This window comes from Triturus cristatus, chromosome 9 (assembly GCF_964204655.1).
Source record: "Triturus cristatus chromosome 9, aTriCri1.1, whole genome shotgun sequence".
NCBI lineage: Eukaryota > Metazoa > Chordata > Amphibia > Caudata > Salamandridae > Triturus > Triturus cristatus.
The window spans coordinates 1,158,855,434-1,158,875,005 of record NC_140592.1 but is presented as its reverse complement, the minus strand read 5'-3'; positions in this window follow the sequence as shown (position 1 = coordinate 1,158,875,005).

Genomic DNA, 19,572 nt, shown 5'->3' with positions numbered 1-19,572 from the left:
CTTGGCTGCTCAAAACATTAATTAAATGAATCTCTTTTTCATCTAATCTGGTCTACTGGACTTTGTGAGCTGCGCACCCCCATTTGTTATATGAATCTGTTTTGTACTCGAAAGTAGCATGTTCTTATCCTACTGCAGGTGCAGGAATTCAGCCTTGTTATTCTTAGATTTAAGGAGATACCCGGAATGTCTTTGAAGAAGACTGGAAGGCAAGAAGGGAAGACTCCTTTCGTGCCTGGCCTGTCTGGGAAGCAAGGCCACTGGAAGACAAAGAAGAATTAATTAAAGCTACTGGAAAGTTACTGAAATGATACAATAGAGAAGTTTATCACATGATTCATTGAGGGCTGAACTTTGTCTGTTTTTGATATGTTGCACAGGGACAGAGACAGGAGACTTCTGCTGATTCTCAGAGGAGAAGGAGCATCTTAGAGCAAGCTCCATAGCCTTAAGCTAGGAAACTCATCTGACGTGAGTACTTCTTAGGCAGTCAAGATGTGCTGACACCTTTGGGAAATGATATAAGAGAATTAGGTAGGAACCTCATTTAGAGCAGTGTAGGGAAAGATATATTTTTCTGTGTTTTGTTTTCCTCACAGATGGAAAGAGAACTCGATGCAGCCTCTATTCTTTGCTCTGTATTGATTTTGGAGTTCATCATATTATGCCTTTTATGCCAGATGAACTATATTCGTAAAATTGGCTCTGTATTGATTTTCGTGTATCTGTATACACTTATACTCAGATGTGTGTATATCCAATTATTTTTGGCCTTATAATAAATCCACAAAATTGGAATTCGGAATCTGTGGTCCTTTAGAGTATGACTAGATTTGAAAGTATAACCATGACTTGTTTTACTCCCCTCTACCACTTTAAGCAAGCAAATAAAAGACCATCAGTCGTAACTTAGTAGAATAATTAGGGAAGACCAAGTTGGCATAATCAACTGGAAGATTATGCAAAGTAAGGAGTAAATAAAGAGAAATTAAAGTTAAAATGAGGCTTCGCTGACGGCCCTCAACTACAGGAATGAAAGATCAAGTTATTAATAAATTTTTTGTGTACCTGCAAATCCATTATCAGTGGAGATACATTTCAACTTAAAACAGGGTTGTTGCCTCAGTTATACATTTTAGAAGCGGACACATAATGTTTTTGGTCACACAACTCAGACACGGGGAGAATGCTTCTTTAGATAACAAATTATAAGTGTTTCATACCGTGACATATTCTAATTATGCTTTAAAGACTAGATTTCCAGGGAACAAAAGCAGCAGATCTTAGTTAAATAGCTACGAGAAACTTTAAGAAGGATCTACGTTTAAAAGGTTCAAAGCAAGAAGTTAAATATGAGTAGATAAGTAGCTATAACTCAGGCACTGCTGGCACAGGTAAGAGCGGTGAGGCAGTGTGGGTGCAGGGCTCGGGGGAGTCGACAGACGATGGGATAGGTAAAATAAAATAAATAAATAAATAAAACCACATACCTTGTACTCGCCGTATCGCCGAGTTGGCGATGCCCTGAGCAGAAGGTAAGTGGTTCTATTAATTTTTTTCATTTATTTTTACCGACCACATCATCTGTTGACTTTTCCCCCTCAGCCACACCACACCGCTCTAAACTGTGCCGGCCGCACCTGCTATAACTTCAGATTAATATCGTCCCCCACTGCGAGCCATTACAACCACAGATAGATTCTTTGTACCACAATGGAGCCGCCCCCCGGCAGACAGTAGGTGTACTATTTTTACTAGTAGGGATGATTTATTGGCGACCAGCTTAGGCTGTTCAACTGAAATGTCAGGTTGACTGGAATTTTTCTTATGGCAAGCCTGACATGCGCAGTTCAGGCTTCCCCAGTCATCGCTGTCAGGTAGCAGGGGAAGCCTTATCACAGCCCCATCGGTCTCGGATGGGGCGATGTCACCTGTCCCTGCCAATCCTTGCACTGCGCTTACACTGTTTACTATTATAAACAGCATGAAAGCAGTGCCTTCATAAGCTGAGATACTTACATGCTTAGTTTCACTTTGCCCATCTGGAATGCATTGCCCAGCTCTTCAGTTCAGTGAGCTGTGTGGGTGGATTTTAAATAGCTGGCCCGCAGGTGTGCAAAGAAGATGACTGCTGAGGTAAGTTGATTGTTTCTTTGTTATGTTTCTTTATTATATGACATCTTGTCTTGTGTCTAATGTAATGTAATGGTACTCATGAAAAGTGCTCCAATTCTATGTAAAAACTGCAAACATAAATAAACAATGTTAATGTAGCAGCAAATACCTTATAAATGCTCGCTATTTTCCACAGCCAACAGCCACCACTGATTTCAAGTAGACTGAAGCTCATATTTTGTTAACAGTATCAATGTTTGCAGGTTTTTACTTCTGGAGTCATACCTTGTGGCATGTAGATCAGGAGTTGGTTTGCACCAGGAGTAATGAGGTTTGAAGTACCTTTACTTTGCAGCTTTGATGGGAAGTGTTTTTTTAATATGTATGTATGACTGCCAGTAGGTAATATATAAATACACACACACACATATATAACGAACTGTCACAGAAAACAGGCGCCAACACTCCAAGCTTTTTCATACTCTCAATTTATTGAGAGCAGCTGCTTAACGTGTTTTGGCTGCTCTTTCTAAATCCCCTACTTTCAGATAACCAATGGGTATTATCTGATGATTCTGGACTTGTATTAACTAAAGCATCTCTCATCGATTTCCATCTTCTATACGTCATCTTTTCGCTACCTTATCACTGACCACAGGATCACTTTTGACTAAGTGCCAATGCTTCAGCATTATTCCTCTTATTTGCTGTTACTCAGGGCTATATTCAGTTACAAATCTCTTTTCTTTTAGGGCGTCTACTTTCCTTCTTTCCTCTCTGCTACCAAATATCAAATCCTCCCTTTTCACAGTGTGTGCTCTCTTTTTGCTGCCTGCAACTTTAGTTCTGAGTACCCTCTCTGTTTGAATCTGATTACAAGATCGCCTTGTGCTTGTAAAGATTCTTCTGGTTCACTACAATTTCTCTTATTCTCAGATTCTCTCCATATGGGATGCTTCTTTTTAGACTATTTGGATGTAAACTTTTGGCATTAAGAACAGTGTTACCTGCTGTAGGTTTACACGAAATATCCTACTGTGCAATTTGTCGTCCTTAACATAAATAGTCTATTCCAAAACATTGACTTCCATTTAACTTATGGTGCTAGTCAACCTTATATGCAAATCACTCTTATTTAATCTAGCAAAACCAACTGCACTCTCCACTATTGCTTTCCAAATTACAAACATATTGTCGATAAAACGAAGCCACAGGATGACATTATCTGTCCATTGATGTTCACATTTTTGATGCAGCACCTGCTCTTCCCTCCAGCCCATTTGTAGATTAGCATAGCTGGGGGCGAAGCAGGTGCCCATCACAGTCCTAGTTTTCTGTTCGAAAATGTCCTTATTAACAAAAGAAATTGTGAGTGAGGCACCATTTAGTCATATCAAGCAACAATTGTGTTGGTTTTCGCAAATACAGCCGCCATGCCTTTAATAAATGCTTAATCGCTTTTAGTCCATCCTCGTGGTGTATGTTCGTATAAAGCAAAGTTACATCAAGAGTCATTAGTACAAAGTCAGTTTGCGGTACAATATCGTATATTACCTTAGAGGCTTGAAACAAGATATGTACTTGAGCTAGACAGTAAAAACCCTAATGGTCTTATTATGGAGGAGGATCTGTTTACATTCCCCTAAATACTCTTCAAAGATGGACGTAAAAAACACTGGGTTTTCAGAATTTTGTTTTGGTGTTTTATTTAATTTTAGTTTTTGACATAGAATATATTCTTTATGATTTTATATATTTATATATAAGTATTAAAATAAACATAAAATGTTTAAATGTGATACAGTTGATGGTTTACCTAGATAAGTCCCCATTAGGGAGAGTATATATTGTAATATGGCTATCTCAGAATAGTGATAATAAGTATGATATAGGGAAGGAGTATAAACCGCTTAAAGTATTACATAATGCTGTGTTTTTTATTTAATCCACTTGGAGTATGAATACCTGTTTGTAAACTGACTTCAAAATTCTGACATGATGAATTAAGATATTTATGTATATCAACATCATCAATGATCTTTATTTGGCCTCTAGGGCCATAAAAGCACAAGTAAAAATACAATAAATGTCATTCCAATGAATAAAAACGGTCATTGCTCTGTGTGAGGCACAGAATTACACATAAGTGGTGTAAACTTACAGTAGTATTACATAAAACACTCGGCTATCCTGCCTCAATGGTCCAGAAATTAACCGATAAGTATAGGATTCAGTAAAGTGCATGTGCAATACATGAGAAGCATAGTGGCCTTTACAGTATTCGGAAACCAGGTTCAATAAAGTGCGTGTGCAATACATGAGCAGCAAGAAGGCCATTACAGTAATCCAGTCCCGGATTTCATGATGTTATCATAGAGGCCCTCACCAAGCAGCATTCAAAGCTATATACAAATAGAAAAATGTAAAAACAGCATATAAAGCACATTATAATAAAAAAATGCTCGTTTAAAAGTCATAAAATACTTTCATTCAAGTTAAAAGAAGATCGGGACCCGGTTTATAGAATATATATTAATAGACCGGCAAGACCTATGAGTTCATCTTTAGGATGGCCCTAGGTATACACCACATAGAAAACAGAAAATGTGAACACAATGTGGGTGCCAGGTTTCAATATCCTAAAGACCTCAGTGCAGTGGCTGGTTCCCATATTTCTACATAGCTGTAAAAGTCATCAGTCTCTCGCCCTCTTGTATCCTTGACAGAAAAATATTACATGATGTTCCGTCTCCGTTGCATTGTTGCAGGCCCGGGCAACTCAAATTTGAGGAACCCGCCCATTTGTTTGTAAAAGCATGCAAAGGGAGCACCTCATGTCCAGGACAGGTTCTAGTCTGTGCTGATCTTTTACTTCTAAAAACCTCAAGATCAGTGGGCCAGGCATAGACCTCGCCTGTATGTGGGAACGTTTATGCTCCCTATAAGTCTCTATCAGGTCCTTCCTTGATGTTGTGCGGCAGATTTCTTCTGCGTAGTTCCACAGGTTACCCCTACCCATGGCCACACAAGTGTTCTTAATGAAAGCCAGCCATGGTAGTTATCCCACACCCTGTAGACTCAGTACTCCACTCAACTCTTCCCTGTATGCAGCCAGTTCCGGAGTGCTCCACAGACGTCGCCAGAATAGAAGAGGTCTGTGAGAGGCTTCGTCTGCGATTGGTCTGATCCCAAGGTCCATTCGGAGAGGTGTAAGTGGGGAGCTCGGGGGAAGACCCACTAATTGCCTAGCAAAGGAGTTCTCAATTCTCGATATAGAGCCAGATGGACAATGACCCCAGATTTCAGCACCATACAGAGCGGCACCCCTAGCTTGGGATTCATCCATTTCCACCGCCAGGCCAACAAATTTGTGGGTACAGCTCCTATATACCTTTGTCAGTCCCCCCGTTGTCTCGGCCAACTTTAAACTTGTTTTCTTAGTTTGTGCACCCCAGTCCATTTTGTCGGTGAGCGTGATACCAAGGTATTAAAAAATGGACACCCTCTCCAGGGGTTTCGCATCTAGGTGGGGATTTGGCCGGGTACTATTACTTGCATTGAATACCATGTACTTCGTTTTCTGTAAGTTGATCTCCAGACCCCTATTTTTACAAAAAACATAAACAATGTCTAGGGCCCTCTGAATTTCCATGGGTGATTTTGATAGCAGGAGGGTGTCGTCGGCAATCATCATGGCAGGTATTTTACGGTTCGCTAGCTTAGGGGCATCAATATCCTTCCCTGCAATCAGCACCTCAACTAAGCCATTAATAAAAAGGCAAAAAAGGGTTGGCCAAGACGAAGCCTTGGCGTATGCCTCTTTCTACAGGTGTGGGGGCTGTGGGTTCACCATTTTTGCCATACTTAATTTTGGCAAAATATCCCTCATGTAATCATTTCAACTGCTGGCAGAGGTTTGCTGGAACCCCAATATCCCAAACAATTGCCCATAGTTTTTCCCTCTGTGCCAGGTCGAATGCAGATTTTAGGTCCACAAATATTATATTATATATATATAATAGACGCTGCCACCCTCTATACACACAGATTTCCAGTGTAGTAATTGTAACCTAAATATTTGGTCTATTGTAGACATCTTTGCTCTGAACCCGGCTTTGAGGGGACTAAGGACATTGTGCTCCTCCATCCAGCTCTGGAGTCGCCACAATAATACGCCGGCAAATATTTTTTGGGCTTACGTCGATAAGACTGATAGGGCGATAGTTAGCGGGGAGGAGCAGAGATCCCTTTTTATAAATTAGTATCATTTCAGCCCCCGTCCAGGTGGTGGGAATCAACATTCTCTGCAGGATAGCATTAAACAAAGACCACAAGTAGGCCCAAATAATAGGTTCACAACAAAAGAATTATAGGTTCACAATTAAAGGTTTGTCTTTCGTTATTAATGTAATGGTGCAATAGTGAGGTAATGACATTTGCAATTAGATGAAAGCAAAAATTAAGTCCAGTCTATATTTGAAATTTATAAATATGTATTTATACAAATTTTGATGAATGAATATTGTTCTTTTACTTATATGAAGAAACTCAATAATATTCGATTTGCACTTATATAACGGAAAAAATTGTGCTTCTTTATTGTTACCAAGGCCGTTGTTGGCAGCTGTCAATAAATCGAGAGTAAGAAAAAGCTTAGAGTGACAGCGCCTGTTTTGTTTGACAGTTTGTTGTGTCATAATACAGAGAAAGCCGTCTTCGCTGATGCCCCCCTGTTTTCTGGAATATAGCGGCATGCGGCCGTATAAAGAGAAGTAATAGATATTTATCACCTTCTGGTGGTCGCCAGTGGGTAGTTGTATTTAGAACCTTGTTTCCAAATAAAGAGCGTTTTTTGTTTTGCTAATAACTATGGTGTCATTTGACGAATCCTTGTGAAAAGTAAAAAAATAGTACGGTGCTCACTTTAGCTGCTGTCATGAAAATGTGATCCTTCAAGCAGGGGCCGAGAAAAAGGGGGGGGTCCTAAGACACATTTTCCTCATGCAAATCCCAAAGGGATTTTAGACACGACTACAGCCCAAACTTATGAATGAAATTACATCAAATTTGGCAGAAAGGTAGCTGTTCATTCAGAAAGGGACCTTTTTGTGAATTGGTTTAAATACATTCAGTAGTTTTTGAGATATTAAAAGAAATCCTAATTTGGATATATAGCTACTACTAGGCTCCACGAACCCTCCCGATGTTGTGCTGAGATCTGATTGGCTGCCAACACTTCAACCAGGAAGTGTTGGCAGCCATCTTGAGACTCGGCTACAGCCTAGTCCCTGAAATAACATTTTATTTTAAAGGGAGCAGGGTAGGAATACCCTGACCCTTTAGCTCTGGTACTGGGATATCAGGGGGATCCCACCAGGTCAAACATTTAAAAAGAAATGCCGCCAAATTATGAGAAAACTGTGAATTGGCTGCATATGATTTTTAGAATAACAAGCACAGTCTCCTGCGCTTTTTTACATTATAGCACCCAGGAGGGGGCCTGGTCTGGGGGCACGTGGGAAATATTTTTATAAAAGGACTGGGGTGCACGAGCCAGCCTCCAAGGGCTTATAAAAATAAGACCACCACCTCCACAGGGAAAATGTTTATATTTAACGGGGGCCGTGCATACCCTCCCCAGGAACCACTACCTCCCTGGGGCTATTGATAACATTCAGCGATGTTCCATGTGGACCACCCCGGGCCATGAGGAACCACCACCTCCCCGAAGCTAATGTTAAAACTTAACGGTGAGGCCGTGGGGATTCCCCGACCCTGGAGATCACCCCCTCCCTGGGGCCAATTCAGTTTTTTAAAAAGAGGAAGCCACATACAGCCCCGGGGACCACCAACTCTCTGGGGCCGGTCAGTGCAGATGAAAGGAGGGCGGCCACGCAGCGCCCCTCCTGGAGCCAGAAATTGCTCTGGGGACCGTCACACCCCAGGGCCGGCAGGAGCTGACACAAAAGCAAACACTCCAATTCCAGTGGGCAGGAGCTGTCCAAGTACTCCAGCCAGCTGGAAGCGCAGAAATGCATGAAAGAGAAAGAGATGAACGATTGCTCTAGCATGCAGGGAGCTGCATTTCCAGCAGCTCCCTTCATGAGAGAGCAATGCAGACTCCCACAGAAAGCAGGGTCCAGGTTGAGACCCCAGGGGGCCTTGAGGCTCTCCCTGCAGTCCCAGGGCGAAGGGAAATAGGCAAAATAAAGGTAAGAAAGAGGAAGAATAAAGATCTGCAATGAGCAGCTTGAGGCCGAATAAAGGTTAGAGACAAGCAGAAAGAGACAGAATAAAGGTCAGAAATTAGCAGAAGGAGGCAAAAGAAACGTGAGAAACTAGCAGAAAGAGGAAGAATGAAGGTCAGAAATGAGCAGAAAGAGGCAAAATAGCGGTATGAAATGAGCAGCAAGAGGCCGCATAAAGGTTAGAAACGAGCCGAAAGAGGCAGAATAAAGGTGAGAAACGAGCAGAAAAAGGCAAAATAAAGATCAGAAACGAGCAGAAGAGGCAAAATATTGGTCAGAAATAGGCAGAAAAATGGTCAGCAACAAGCAGAAAAAGAAAAGATAAAGGTGAGAAATGAGAAGAAAAAGGCAGAATAGAGGTCAGAAACTACCAGAAAAAGGCAAAATAGAGGTCAGAAAGAGCAGAAAGAGGAGAAATAAAAGTCAGAAGTGAGCAGCAAAAGGAATAAAATTAGCAGAGCTCACTCAGGTACTCATGCACCCACTCGCAGGACAACTCACACACTCCCACAGCTACTCACAGACCTATTTAGACACTCATACACCCACTCACAGACTAACTAAGACATGTACACCCATTCACAAACCCAGTCAGACACTCATGCACCCACTTACAGAATCACTCATACTCTCTCTCACCAACTCACAGAGACCTACTCAGAGACTCAAGCACCCACTCACAGACCCAGTGAGACACTCATGCACCCACTCACATACCCAGCGAGACACTCACACACTAATTCACATGCCCACTGAGACACTCATGCACTCACTGATACACTCACTCTCAAAGGTTACAGGTTACAGTTAGGTTTTTTTTTTAAACTTAGAAATTGACTGAAAAAAACTAAAGGTTAAAAAAACCTTAGAAATGACGTTATAATTAGGCTCAGATTTCACTAGTACACAACCATAGAAATTCACCAGTTATAGTTATCTGAGCTAACTATAAATTATGCCCCCGAAATCCATTGCTTATTACATCTTACATATTACATCACTCATGACATGGTCAGTGACATCACTGATGACATCACTGATGACATCTCAAATGACATCACTGATGGTTGCCCGGTTAAAGGTGTAACTCGAAAGGCGTTGGCGTCCTGTGTTGGGTTTTGCTATCTAATGAAAAATAAAAATTAAACCATCAACTGGATTTAGTTTGTCATCTTCTTTGGATTTGCGGAGAGTGCAAATGGATCATCATAAGATGTTCGTTGTTGTGGAATATATATATCATCAACAAATTTTACACCGCACTCCAGGAGTCGCACACGGATCTGAGTGAAGGAGAAAGGACCTCAAGTGCATCTCATAGAACATGAAACTGCTATACATAGATCAAAGATAAGGAACAGGCAGGGGGAGAGGCCATGGTCACGGACGAGGAAGAGGAAGATCACTAAGTCATACAAGAGAACAAAAACAAGGAGGGCGATCAGGAAAGAACAAACAAGAATCACCAATGCAACCAGCAAATGAAATAACAAATGCATCTCGAACTAACGTGGAAAACAATCTTATAATTAATCTACTCACGTTGAATAAATATCAAATCAATCTCCTGAAAAAGGGTCTAACCTTCTGCCCTGAAAAACATAATGATGACATAGAGACCAGGATTGACTTTTATAAATTCATATGAAAGCTAAAGCTAGCTAAATTCTTCACAAAAAAGAAGCACAGCAAATCATGCAATCAGATGTGACAACTCCAAGTACCAATTTACAGATCGATCAAATACCAGATTTGAAAACTGCATATGATCTGGTGTTTGATCTGGAGAATGATGAGATGACATAAACACAAGTATTGAACGATCTAGAAATAAATACAGTGGACCACAAGCATCCAAAATTCAAAACGAAGTTGAAGTCTTGTCCCATGTTAAATCCAAGCAACAGAATTGACGCTTATCACGACTGGGTTATATCAGATTTAGAAAACTTAAGGAACAACACCCAGAAAAATAAGAAAATGGAAACCTAACATGTGAAGAATGTGAAGCACTACAGGATCTGCTGACCAATGAAATGATTGAAATTAAACCAGCTGACAAAGTAGTAAATGTGGCAATCATGAATAAATTGCAATACATGAAGTCGGCAATAAGACAACTAAATGTGGCCACCAATAACAAAAAATGTAATCAGAGCCAAAGGAGCTCACAATGACCCTAAACAACAAAATCAAAGACTGGAAGGAGGAGGATTTTTTGAGTGAATAGGAAGCAAAATTTCTAAGGAATGAAAGTCTGATCATCCCAACCATATACTTTCTCCCAAAAGTTCACAAAACATTATATAACCCTCCAGGAAGACCCATAATATCCAGCTGCAGTCTCTCTATGAGAATGTGTCCATTTATGTGGACCACTTTCTAGCTCCCCTAGTGACATCCTTAAGTTCCAACATTAAAGACACAGGGGATTTCTTGAGGATCCTTGCAGACACAGGATGGCAGGAAGGATGCCTGCTATTTACAATCAATGTAGTATCTCTATACAAATCCATTAGCCATGAATTGAGGCTAGGAGCAGTGAAATGCTTTCTCTCTCAAAGAAATGTTCAGAACTTAAAACACTCACACATACTATTGGAAATCATAGAATTATGCCTCCACAATAACATCTGCCTATTTAACCATCAGATATACTCCCAGATCTGCAGAGCAGCCATGGGAGTTTCCTTCTCTCCAAGCTATGCAAATCTTACCATGGGATGGTGGGGGAAACCATGGCTTGGCGAGAAGGAAACAACAGTATACAGATAAAATAGCCCTGTGGCTATGATTTATAGACAATCTATTTATAATCTGGAATGCCACAAATGAGGAATTCTTGGAGTACTTTGAGAAACTTAATCAGAATGATGTGAGACCAGCATTTTATGCAATACAAGTACAGCAGCAGTACAAAGTCTACATTGAAGAAAATCAAATAAAGACAACTTTCTATTGAAAACCAGCATCAACGAACAGCATATTACATGGGTTCAGCTTTCATCTGAACTCTTTGTAAATAAGTATTCTGTATGGAAATTGTTTAAGAATGAAACGGAATTGCTCTGATGGAAAAGAACTGGAATCAAAACTAAAAGAAACAGAATGGAAATTCCTGCAAAGAGGATATAAGATATCTGACATTAAAGAAAAAAAAGAAACGGGCAGAAGGCATCTTACAGGCACAAACTTTGTGGAATTAAAAAACTGCGAAAATCTCAAAAAAAGAAGATCAGAAAGTGAGATTGGTATTGAGCTATGGCAAAAAGAACCATCAAATTACTCACATCATGCACAAATACTGAAAAATACTTAAAAAGTTTGAAACAGACCAGATATATCTATAAATTAGTGAAAAGCCATTTTGAAATCTGGAAAAACAAAATCATGGCTGGTAAAATATCAAAAGGTTGTGAAAAATGCAAAGCATGCTGCATAAGCAAAAATACTTGTGAGATTCTTGATTTCATGGGCAAAATATTTACCATCAATGAGAGGATCACATGTGAAACCAACTATATGGTCTACATAATTGAATGCCAATGTGGATTAAAGTACATAGGCAGCACTATATGGCCATTGAAGAAGAGAATATTGGAGCATATTCGAACAGTACAGAATAAAGACAGCAACGATGGAATGGCCAAACACCTGGAAACACATCCTGGATATAGTTGGCAACAAATGAGTTACTATGGAAAAGCCAGCGTATCCAGCAATGAAAGAGGAGGAGATAGAATGCTGAAACGTAGACAAATGGAATCCCATCTGATCATAAGATTCAGGACTAAGCACAATATGGGCTGAACCTGAATGAAGATCTGCACATACACCTATAATTACAGACAAACTTGAAAATGATACAGAGTTCAAATTGATGGATATTAAAGATTATCTAGGTATCAGATGCCTGGAACATATGTGCGCCATATGAATGGTGTGGAAGGGGTGACAATAAATAGGATGCGTTAATCATAAATATGAGGTCATACTAAACAGGAACAAAAATGGGTACTAAGCCCCATATATGTGGTAGTACATACACATATAACTAAACTGAATAAGGATCCAACCACCTGCAAGATAACTTGGATGTAGGAGGTGGTACTTAGCAAGTATAATACCCCTAAGCCTTACCCAGGACTAACTGTGGGAAAATGGAGGCACTAGTGGGATGGGGGCACTGAGCTCAAACTCAGGATGGAAGAAAGATGTATAGACTACCATTCATAAAATATACACATACATCCCACAATCCTCAGCGGAGTAATGCAGGCACCTTGGGAATAGGGCACTAAGCCCAGTAGATACAGCAGAATAGTAAACAATTCATTGTAGGTGGGCTGAAACATGTATGACACCCATTAACATCGATACGAAGATGACGAGCATCTATAACCCATGACTACCTTTATCGTCAGATTTGTAAGACAAAATCGAAAATCGAACAAGCCTGAGCCAGTTTCACACCAGCAATATGTATGTAATGAATTGGAAGAACTGTGTAAAAAACCTGTATATTGTAGCAGACGTTTTTAACAAACTCACTGTTCTGAAACTATATATCTCACAATGCTCCATTACCAGGCGAGTGAGAATTTTGTATAAATAGAGAAACAAAGAAGGACTCACTTAACTGTGATCAAGACCTGTTAGTCTAAATGCATTCGTGATGGTGTGTTCAATAAATATATTTGCAAAATCAACTCCTGGAGTGCGGCGTAAAACTTATTGGTGAGATATATTTGTGGTGCATGGTTCCGCCCTGAACACAGGCACCAACCGTGTATAGCATGCTGGAAGTGGAGCCACTTGGTGGAACACATATATATGGCCCTCGGCACCCGCTATTTGTTGAAGGATGTATATATCTATACACATTTATATATATATTCACTTAAAAAACCATAGGTTTCACACATGTTATAGTTAGCTGGACATTTCACTCGTAAAAAACCATTGAAATTCCCCCGTTATAGTTAGTGCAGGCAACTATAACTCACGCGACCGCAATCCTCTGCTGATGATGTCAGATATTACATCACTGTATTTAGACACTTATTTATCCATGTCTTCTTCCATTAATTTTTAGCTATACATATATTACAATTTTTTTTTTTTCAGAAAGACACATATGTCATCAGTGATGTAATATCTGACGTCATCAGCAGAGGATTGCGGTCGCGTGAGTTATAGTTGCCTGCACTAACTATAACGGGGGAATTTCAATGGTTTTTCACGAGTGAAATGTCCAGCTAACTATAGCATGTGTGAAACCTATGGTTTTTTAAGTGAATTTGCAAGGTTTTTTAAATGCTAATTCCTAACTATAACGTGTGTGAAACCTATGGTTTTTTTCAGTGAATTTGTACGGTTTAAAAAAAATGCTAAGTAATGTATTTATTTATTTATTTTTTTTAAGGTTTTTCACCGTGCGCGTACCATACGTGCACGGTGCACTTCGCGCACCGCGCGCCCGCGTTACGCAGTTCGCGGAATTTTTCCGTTTCTACCGTACGCGCACGCTACGTGTACTCTGCGATTTTTCGCAAAAAAATTTAAGGAAATTTTGGCCCTTGGGGGTCCTTCTGGGACCCCCTGACTAAGGCTAGGGGGTCAGGAACTGTCCACCCTGCCCCCTTTTCACGTTCTCCACTTTTGTTTTTCACCCCCTCAGACTGCGAGAGACAAAATGGCGGCCGACACTTCCTGGTTTCGACCGATTCGAATGTTTACTAAGATCTAACAAGCAATCAGAATCGCGCTCGCGCACGGCAGCGTGCGCGTACGGTAAGTTTTACCGTACGCGCACGGTGCGCGCTTATAGATATATATATGCTTTTAAATGCTATTTTCTCAGGAAATACTGAACAGATTTACACCAGACCTGCAAAAGGCACATCCCTGACCTGAGGACTACCTCTCTGCCAAATTTCAAGTAATTCTGTTCAGCCGTTCGGGCTGTAGCTTGGACTAAAGGTCCTATGGAAAAATGCATGTGGAAAACGCGTTTTGGGACCCCCCCTTTTTCTCAGCCCCCGCTTGACGAATCCCCCCGAGACTTTCAGGGAAGGAGCGGAGCGGAGCGCCCCACCTATTTTGAAAATTTCGTGAGGATTCGTCAATCGGCGCCAAAGTTATTCCAAATAGAATGTTGCGGATTTCCTATGGAAACACGATCCTAACTATAACTATCTACTGGCGACCGCCAGTAGATAATATATATATATAATACATGCGAAATGAATTCCCGCATTGCTTCCGATCGTTTCCACCTGACGGGGTTGGTGAGGATGGGCGGGCGCTGGACCCGTTGAAATATTTGTGAATATCTCGCGTTGCCAGAACGCAAGAAGAGTCGCACTCAGGATTTAAATTTTGGAGTTGTATTTAAATATTCACAAATATATATAATACATGTATACGTGGAAAAGTCAAATGTTAGGTAGATTTAAATTGTTAAAATATTCATGTTAATAAATTAAACAGAAGTACAAAATAATACTGTATAAAAATGAACATATTTTTGATAATATAACAAGTTCTGTAATAAAATGAAAATCAATAATGAAATTTCTGGAAGAATAGGAAAGAGCTTTGTTAAAAGGAATACTGTTTATTGTATATTGTTTTAAGTTAATGAAAACAGTTACAATATTTTACAATTGATACTGGATAAAACGTGTTTGCAATAAAATAAATCGTCCCCACACATTATTTTGTAATTAATGCTGAATAATGGAACATGTTTAAAATAAAATACTTTGCTTTTAAAATTAATCAGTTTTCTAAATACGCACGTTGATATTACAAGAATACAAGATAATAAAACGTTCTGCATCTCAGCATGTTGGTATTACATTTCCTTTAATTGTAGCCGATCGCATTCAGCTAGATTGTTGTAAAGTGACATATGCATCAGTATAAAAATGAAATGCTAGTTTTAATTTATACCAGGTATCAGAGTCCCATACTTATGTGGATGTCATATTGTTGTCTTTTGCTCACAATCAACTATTTGTTTAGACAGAGTTCCTCATACTGGGGTTAAACCCTTGGAATTCTGTTTGATTGATTTATCATGTGATTGTAAAAACTTCAAAAGTTTGCAATTTAGCTGAGGGTCTCTAAAGTCAAGGCTCCTCATGATAGCTGTTCTGCAGGTACGAATACCCCTCTCGTAAAATAAGCACCTTAGAAATATGAGGCGTGCATTATTTAGTATGGGACATATGCAAACTAAACGCAAAAAATCCTCTTTAGGGGCTCCACATAACCTGCATGTTTTTGGGCTTTTGTATCTCCATGGGAGTTTATCTGTTAAGGGTGGCAGCTCTCCTAAGTGTAAAACCAATAACTTTTTCTTAAGATACACCAGATACATTAGAAGAAGGTATGCTACCGCTTTCAAGATGACGTATGTTTGAATTGTCATCCAGGCATGTGATCGCCTTGAAAATACATTTTTATCTTCGACTAGTGAACAAGTTTTTTCTGCTTTGTTGATCGCAGGACAGAAAGTGGAATGCATAAAATTTAGATCCCATAAATCAACTGTATTAGTTATTTCTAATGAAGATAGCAAGTATTTGTTGTAGCTCGAGATTGTATCGTTAATCGGTGACTGCCATAAAGCGCTGATTAGAGGGCTAGACTGATTGTTCCATATTTTATGCCAGTATTTGATTGAGTGGTATCCTCTTGCTATATTTTGCTGGATCAATCCAAATTCCAAGCGGATTTGAGCAGGTGAAGCATTACAAGGAAGACCAAAAACATGTTTATACGTTTTGATTTGTAATCTGTCCAGCGTTTTAGAATCTTTACTGTGCATCACCATACCTGCATCAGTTAACGTGGGAAGCAATTTTGCTTTGATGACAGCAAGCAATGGTTAAAAGGAGGGTCCATCCAGTTTTTTTACAAGTGCGCAAAAGGCATGTATTGAGGTGGTGTTTTTTTCTAACCATATATTTCTGGTGTGTCTGAAAGTTAAAGGTCTTGTCAAAGTAGAAGCCTAGATATTTGTAAGTGCTGACTTGTTCTATGGTTGCGTTAGCCAGTTTGATTTTCAATGAAGCATTGGGATTATTTCCTATTGACATGATTTTTGTCTTTATGATATTAATTTCCAACATATTGAGTTTTGTGAAAACCGCAGTTTCTTTAATTAACCTTTGAAGTCCCACTTCCGTGTGACTCAGCAACACAATATCATCAGCATATGACAGATGAGATATCGTTAGTGGACCTAGTCGCGGAGCGTGTGAGTTTACTTGATCCAGGTGGGTGGATAAATCAGCAGTAAAGAGATTAAACAGGTGTGGTGCAAGCACGTACCCTTGCTTAAGACCCTTTGCAGTTGGTGTTTTTCTGGATATTCTTGTACCATCTTCCACCTTGATTTGAATCCATGTGTCTGTATATAACATTTCAATCGCTCTTAAGGTTTTTTTCTTGATTGCCCCATCGTCTTAATTGTGCTCATAAGAGGGGTAGGTCCACCCGATCAAAAACTGCTTTCAGATCGATAAAGCAGAGATGCATTTTTTTCTTTAGACGCTTGCACTCCTCCGCAATTGGAGCAACTGTTAACCTATTAATTGTGGTTCCGTACCCTTTCTGAAAGCCTGTCTGTTGGACTGGAATCAGATTCTTGATATTTAACCTTTCGATTACATTTTCCAGTATTACTGAAGCATAGTATTTAGCTTCTGAGTCGATAAGTGCTATTATCTGTAATTCGCTGGCTTTGTTCCGTCGCCCCCTTTGAAGATTGGATTTATTACCAATCACCTCCAACTGTCTGGGACCTATTTTCCACCTCTTTAAACAGTGCCGTTATCGGCTTAGCCCAGTATTTTGGATCCCATTTGTATATTGCTTGCGGAATGCCATTTGGGCCTGGGGCACTGTCCCTTCTGCCAGCTTTAATCACTTTTTTCACTCTTGATTGAGTACAAGGTGCATGATCCGATAAGGTTAAGTACTCAAGACAAGACAATGTTTTGGTGCTATTTTTTATTTGTGGCTCGAGGACTTTGTTGGTTTTGTTGAATTGTAACTGCTCTTTATTAGAAAAGACTTTTGTCAGATAAGCTGCCCAATCTTATTCTTTGACATTTGATGAGGTTGTTACTTTAACTTCCTTGTCTATTCCATTTATTATTTTCCAAAAGGCTTTGGTGTTTGATCAGTTGCAATTGTTGAGTAGCTTAAGCCAAAACTCTTCTGTCATTTTTTTCTTCTCCTGCAAGACATGTTTCTCATATTTCTTCTTCAATTGTTTTAGTTTTTCCCATTTAGTCGTTTGAATTCCGAGTTGTTTGGCCTTCCTCATCCCTCTTCTCAATTCTTTCTTTCTAGTTTTCTGTGATAATGGACAAGCGTAGTTTTTGAACCCTCTTGATTTTAAATTAGGAGTTTGTTTTGTCAATTGCATCACAAATTCAATCCAGGCTTTTAATGCCATTGGGGATAATGCAATACTAGCCTCCATGATCTTTTTTGCTTTATCTGCGAGTTTTGGAAGTAGGTGAGATGACCAGTTCAGCCATTTTCTGAGTTGTTTATTCTCTTCCCTCACTGATTATTGGTGCAAACTGATGTCTGTCTTAGTTTATGTTCATAGCTATTTGCTGGATTGTATGGTCGCTGTCTGTGGAACATTTGATTTTAAACATGCTTAGTTGTTGTAGTAATGGTAAGGAAAGAATAGTGTAGTCAATTATTGACCAAGACGTCGGTCCATTATATGTAAAATTTGGAGGATTGTTGTCCCGTGTTCTTCCACTGATTACTCTCAAACCAAAATATTCAAGGGTGGTGACCAGTTCTTTACCCACTTTGTTGGCTTTCCTCCAGTCCAAGGATGGCTTGCTTGGTGGTTTACTGACCAGATTTCCTTTTCCGCTGCTAGCTGGTCATCGTCATCTGGTGTATAAATAAGATGTGTATTAAAGTCACCTGTAATCAATATTTCCCAGTTCGGGTATTGTATCTTACTTCGGGTATTTTATATATTAGTTTTTTGTATGCTACCGGCTTTGTCTTGGGCATTTGGATGAGCATAGATATTGAACAAGATTATCGACCTTGTCCAATGATCTGTGCAGAAATTAAGTTTAATTATCTGTATGTTTCTAGTAGTCGCCTACAGCTGATTTGATTTGACCTTGAGGTTGTTTGATAAGTAGACCGATAGCCCACCTTTAGGTCTTCCAAATCAGCTCATTTTTTCGGCATCCACCTGATGTAGTGTATAATCCGGCAGGTGGAATGGACTTGACAGCCAGGTCTCTTGTAGTGCTATGATGTCATATGTAGCCCAGGTTTCTAATAGTGTACTATGTGTGAGTTTGGATTTTGTACCTGCAATGTTCCAGGAATATATATGTTTAGCTTAGCGCTTTCAAGGCACATGTTGTTTCAATGATTTGTCATTGGATTTTTGAATTTTTTGATGCTGATGCTAACCAGTGCCTTTGACTTTGGCTTCTTTCGTTAGTGGAGCTGTATACTTAGTATCTGTGCCCATTGGTCCTCGGGCACTCTGCAAAATTGAGTACACAGGGGGGTAAGTGCTCTGCCTTTGTTCCCGGTGAGCCAGTGGTGCTGGGTAACACTGTGGTGTGGGTTTCATAATCAATATACCCCAAAATTCAAATTGCTCTTTAACATTTAAATTAGATTTATTATTTCCTCCGTCTTCCATGATGTTACAGTTATCTCAGAGTGGTCGTTGTATTCATTAGGCAGAAATTCACTGATAGTAGGTCTGTCGATTTAATATGACGTAATGGTCATATTTCGGCTAACAGCCTCAAAATGTTTCCTCTATTTAGAATATCCTGCTTGCCTCTTGAGTGGTATTGGGGTATTAATGAAATTTGCCACAGGTCGCTATCCTTAGCTGAAGAAGGTGAGGAGCGTTCATGCAATGTTTCACTTAGATAGTCCTGCATTTACCTTTTATTTTTTATTCTACCTGCATTTGCACCATCATTTCTTAATTCTTTGTCATGAATGGGAGCCGGAACACTGTCACTTTCGCGGTATTGCTTATTCACTGTATTGTTTTCTGTTAAGGAGCATGTAATCACAATGGTCCTGTCTGCCCTCAATGTTATTACACGTTCATGTATTTTTGTGTTGTTATGATGTGTGGAAACCATTGGAGCAGTTAAAACCACTGCTGTATTGTTAC